Here is a 6,209-nt window from a genome sequence, read left to right as displayed (position 1 = left end):
TAACAAATTCAGGTCTTTCAAGACTGTCGGAATGTGGACTTGCTGATAGTGTCTACTGATATGTGCACTTCCTCGTTGTGTTGTATAAAATTTCCCAGTCCTTGCAGGGATTTCACCCTTTCTAAGTGTCACAGAGGCAAAGGTAAAACTTAGAGAGGCCTGTAGCTTTGAGAGACTTGTGTCACTTTTCCAAGTATTTAATCAGAAGAAAGGAGTACTTTTATCTAGAGGGTTTTTTTAAAAAAAAATCCAACTCTGCATCTGTCTTCCTGTTTAAAATGACAGGTTCTCAACAGATTTGTTAAATGTGTTGCTGCAACTTTTTAGTGGTATTTCTGACTGATGACAGCAAAACAATAGGAGCAAGTGATCACATACCTATGTAAGCAAGCTGGTTATTTAATTGTAAGGTACTGGTATTTAATTTGTTCAAGTTGTATGTCATAAGCAATAATAGTGCTGAGTATGTTGCAATTTCAGAAGTATTTCATATTTGATCTCTCAATAATCCCGGCCTGCAACGATGATGTGTTAGATCAGTGTTGCACTGCACACCACTTGCAACTTTGAGCATTCCATGCTTTATTTGACCAAGAGAGGGCACAGTATAAATAGTCTGTTTTCTGGGTATTTGTGGCAATTTTTAGAGGAAGCATCAAGGTGAGGGAGGAAGAGTCTGCATACATGGCTAGGAAGCTTATCCTGTCTTTCAAAGCCCAACTTCAAGAAACCATCAGGCTCTCTGGAGCATCACTATTCTTGTTCCCACAGCCCTCCATGTGTTGGGAGCTGAACCTCTGCAGTGGGGAGCCTTTTCTACACCTGAAGAGGGTTTAAGCAACTTGTCCAAAGGAACTTATTTGAAGGGGAAAGTAGCCTTGTTGTTTTTTAAAAACCACACCCCACAAACCTGTTTTTTTCTTCTTCCACAAAGTTTCACATCTGTACCTGTACATGGTGCCAGGGAGGATAGGCGGTGATGTTTTAGTTAAATTTAAATTTAGCAGTATAGACCCAGGGCCCAGCAAAACTCTTTCTGCTGTTGTAAGACTTTTCCAGGATTGAAAGTTCTGAATCTTCAACTTTATGCCTCTGTCCTAAAATGGGTGTAATTTTTTTTTACCTGATCCACAGTTCCTTTCTTCCAAATAACCAAAATGGAAAACCAAAATACCTCTTTGTTTCCATTCCTTGTTTAATTGTGGACAGGTCATTTCCCTTTTCCACCTTTACTGAGGAAGGAGGAACTTAACTGAACAGAATGGGAACTTCTCCTGGATTTCTGATTTTCACTGCTTTAGAAACATTTTCTTTTCAGAGGGTCTGGTAGAAGTCAGCATCAGTGTGTGTGCATGGAACAAAATGCTGATTAGAGCCAAACATCTTTTTCCCAGTGTAAGGCTCAAAGTGAGTAAGGAATCCTTTATAGCCCAAGGACCACATACTCTAATGGGAAACCTTCCTTGGACCACATACCAGTGTCAGGTGGGGTCAGAGGCAAAGGTGGGCATAGATTTGATGATTTCCTTTGTACCGGAGGCCACATTTCAGCCATGCAAAAGATGAGAGTCTCTGCATGCACACACACATCTCCATCCAGACAAGCTAGAGGTCACAGTTCATGGACATGTGTCAGTCAGGCAGAAGCCATTGAGACACATAGCAGTCCTACTAAAGAAGTGTGGCCTGGAAATAGATGTGGTCTAGTGAGAATCCCAAGAGCCAGATAGAAAGGCCTGACAGACCACTTTGGTCCCTCATCCCCAGGTTCTTCACCTCTGCTCTGATTAATCAGTTTGCATCTCATTCCCCAGATGCATGGAAATGAACTGAATGGTATTTCAGATGTTTGACCTGCTGGAGAACTTGTACTCTGCGGACTGGTGCTGGCAAGCAGGGCTGATGCATGGAGGTCAAAGTGACCCACATCAGCACAGAATCTTTTGCACAGCTAAGTCCATAGGTCCAAGTCTTGCAAAGACTTGAGCAAATATTTAGCTGAGAATATGCTGTGCATCTAAATGAAGGCAAGGGCGGGGGTAGTTGGTTGGAAAGGTGAGTATTTGTTAAGAGCACCTGCTTCACTTTTCATAAACCCTATTTCGGTTAGTGTTATTCCATATTCCAAAGCATGTGCTTTGTGTGGCTGGTGAAAGGCAGGAGTAATATCACTTTATGAAATGAGATGAGCTTGCAGGAATGAAGGAACTGGGCGCCCTTTCGATTCATACCAAAAGCACAGAATTGTGGCAGCTTCACTACACAACCATGTGCTCACTAAGCAGAATCGCTTGGTGAGGGAGCAGGGAAAATATTCTGCATGATATCATTCTATAAGTGTCATACTTGAAAACATGTGTTGGTCATGTGCTGGCTTGAAGCAGGTGGTAGGAAAAGACTGGTTGTTCAGGCCAGGAATGGCAAAGGGATTGTTTTTACAGTGCTAGTAAAGGACTAGTACATTCTGAGGACTTGAGAATTAGAAACTGTTCATGTGTTTACTGTAGAGCTTGGCACATCCTCACCAAGATATAAAGTTTGAATAAGGATAAATGCCTGGTATTCCTCATGGAGGGAGCATACTTGGATTCACTCTAGCCCTTTTTGGATGTTCTGTAGCTTCATTTAGTAAACACACAAGGGGGAAGTGAGATAAGCACGCTAGCTCCACCTATTTGTTCTTGTCACCTTCCAACTCCCTGAGGCTGTCTGAAGCTGGGAGCCTTATGTACTCAGGCAGGCTCTCTGTATATTTTAGAACCTTAGAAATTCAGGACTCTGAGTACAGGAGGCTCCCAGCTTCAGACCGTCGCCATTAAACTCATAGAATCAGGGCCAGCTCTACCATGAGTCAGAGTGAGGCAACCACCTCGGGTGGCAAATGCAGAAGAGCAAGGAGTGGACAGAGATGGGTGTGCCATATGATCTGCTCTGCACCCCACAGTTGCAGCCTTTGAGTGCAGTGGAGGTCTCACCGCCACTGTCAAAGTAAGATTTGCCAACCAATCTGGTCAGCTTTCATTTGCAAAATGGGGGAGTACAGTATTGTCCTTCCCGTGAGGCAGCAAAATGTATCTGGTGGGCCCTGCATGAGGCCCAATGAAAATGTTGATGAAGTAGATGGAACTAGCATACTCATCCCCACTGCCTGCCATTGTGTGGTTACCACACACAGTTACAGCATGCCTCAGAGGAGGGGCTTGTGTGCCAGCCCCTTCCTTTACATTCTGCCTCTCAGGCCTAAATAGCTTGCATAAAGTTATCACATGGATTCAAGATCCAAATCAGGAGTGACATTTACAGCAACTTGGAATGGCAAGATAATGTTTAAGGGACAGGGAGAGAGCGGTTTGCACAATAAAAAGTGGATCCGAGTACTATGATAAATTGTTTCAAACCAAATTTTAATTGACTGTTAAGGTCATTTAAAAGTTGCTTTTAAAATTCCTTTTTAGGGAACTTTTTAAATGTTTGATGTTTTATTGTGTTTTCAATATTCTGTTGGGAGCTGCCCAGAGTAGGTGGGGAAACCCAGCCAGATGGGCGGGGAATAAATAAATAAATTTTATAATACATTAAATGTCTTTTAATTTTGTGTTGCGATTTAAAAACAACCAGCCACATAGGTATGTGTGCCTAATGCTTTATTTTATATAAATGGTGTTATTTATACTAAGGTTATTCTTCAGTATGGACTACTGAGAATAGGTGTATTTTTAGTCACTTATAAGGCTTCACAGTTGCTTGAAAAACAGTCATGTTTGTGCCACTCAAGTTCAGCACTGGAAGAAAGAAGGAAAGCTTCTGGCAGGACTGAAAAACGTAGTTGTAAGCTTCTTGAATCAAGATCACGAATGCAGTTATTAAGAGTAGAAACTTCATGGATGTATGTACAGAATGAATTGATGGGCAAACAAACAGGATTTCTGTGTTCTCTTTAGTTTCATATCCCAGAATGTACAACTCTCTTAAATTTATACCCTTGCTCTCTGTAGTTTGAACACAAGCAGGAATTTGTAAGTTGATCCTTGGGCCATCAGAACACTACCTAACCCAGGGGTCGGCAACCTAAGGCCCGGGGGCCGGATGCAGCCCTATCGCCTTCTCAATCCGGCCCAAGGACGGTCCGGGAATCAGCGTGTTTTTAGAATGTGTAGAACGTGTCCTTTTATTTAAAATGCATCTCTGGGTTATTTGTGGAGCATAGGAATTTGTTCATTCCCCCCCCCATATATATATATATATATATATATATATATATATATATATATGCTTTCGTAGATTTTCACGGGTACAAGAATGCAGGTTTTGGTGTCTTCGGGTGTCTTCCCGTGTAAGAGTCGGGGTGTCTGGGCGACGTTTCGGCGAGGTCTCACTCGTCATCTTCAGGCTGGTGCTTTCGGCTTCTTGTTACTGGAACAGAGCAGAGTCTGGTGTTTGAGTTCCTATAAATACTGTTGAGGGGTGTGGTGTATAGCCTCCAACGTTCTGGGCAAAGAGGAAGTTCCTAGATTAGTGTGCCTTTTCTTCTTTTGTTCCTTAATTACTTGAGGGATATCTTGGGTGATTTCATGAGTGATATTCAGAATATCACTGGGTGGGTCATTAAGTGTAGATTAGTTGCTAAAGCTTTCGTGTCTTGACCTCTTGAGCTTGTGAAGAGTTTTTCTGAGAAGATGGCTGTGCTGCATTTAGTTGTGCTCTGGCTTGGCTTCGTGTATAGGGGCGAGCTATGGTTTTGTGCCTTGTGCCAGCCAGATCTGTGTAGGGATTGCAGGGGGGTGCAGCATCCGGAGGTGCCACTATAGTTTGGCTACTGGATGGAGTCTGTAATATGTCTGTGGAGAGGGTCTGGGTTTGGGTCTGGTGTGGTTGATTGGTGACGGCGTTCTGTGTGTCTCTGGTTCTGGTGTCGGTTTTTGTGGGGAGGGCTAATTTCCAGATGTCTGGCAGGCGGGACGTGTCGTCACGCTTGTTCATGTTGTGAGGGTGTTTCTCTATCTCGATGGCTTCCATGATTATTCTCTTGTGGTGATGTTCCATGTTAAAGAGCAATTTGGAATCTGCAAAATTAATTTCATGTCCTGTTTCTTTCATGTGTTGGAAAAGAGAGGAAGTTTTTTCTTCTTTTTTGACGGCATTCTTGTGTTCTGCGATACGTGCATTTATTCGTCTGTTTGTTTGTCCAATGTACGTGGCTGGGCAGACTTTGCAGGGTATTTCATAGACCCCTTGGTTTTCCAGCTGGATTTTGTCTTTTGGGTTTCTGAGGATATTGGCTATTTTTTGGTTGGTGCAGAAGGCTGTTTTGATATTGTGTTTATGGAGGATTTTGCTGATTTTGTCTGTAGTGCCCTTGATATAAGGAAGGAGGGCCATGCCATTGTTTTCTTCTGTGTCTTGGTTTTTGGGGGGTGTTTCTTTTTGGATTAGCTTCGTAACCCTGTTTTTCTGGTATCCATTGGCGATTAACACATTTGAGAGATTCTGTAACTCAGTTGTCAAGTGGTCTTTGTCAGCCAGGCGTTTGGTTCTGGAGATGAGAGTCTTGGCTACGGAGTTTATTTGTGCAGGGTGGTGGTGTGATTGTGCATGTAAGTAGCGGTTGGTGTGTGTTTTTTTCCGGTAGATAGTGTGTCCTAGGGAGCCATCAGGTTTTTTGTAGATTAGGACGTCAAGAAAGGGGAGTTGGTTGTTGTCTTCTATTTCCATAGTGAATTGTATTTTGGGGTGTAGGCTGTTGAGATGTGTGAGGAAGCTATCTAGTTTTTCTTTCCCGTGTGGCCAAATTACAAAGGTGTCGTCAACATATCTGAGCCAAAGTTTGGGTTTGTGTTCTGACTTGTCTAAAGCATTGGTTTCAAAGTGTTCCATGTACAAATTTGCGATGACCGGTGAGAGGGGTGATCCCATAGGTGCTCCTTCTATCTGTTTGTATCTTTGTCCATTGTGGATGAAGTACGTGTTGGTTAGGCAGTGGTTGGTCAGGTCCAGGATGTATTTGGGGGGGTTGTATTTGTTTTGAATGGCTGTCAAGGCTTCATTAATGGGCACTTGAGTGAAGAGAGATACAACATCGAAGCTCACAAGTAGGTCATCGGGATGTAGGTATTGTTTCTTTATTGTTTCTATGAACTGGAAGGAGTTAGTAACGTGTGAAGCGATGGATTCTGCATAGGGCTGAAGTTGCTTAGCGAGAAATTTAGCGA

Source organism: Podarcis vaucheri (genome assembly GCF_965113315.1).
Source record: "Podarcis vaucheri genome assembly, chromosome: 3".
NCBI lineage: Eukaryota > Metazoa > Chordata > Lepidosauria > Squamata > Lacertidae > Podarcis > Podarcis vaucheri.
The sequence above is the reverse complement of the archived record's forward strand: the minus strand, read 5'-3'. Positions refer to the sequence as shown.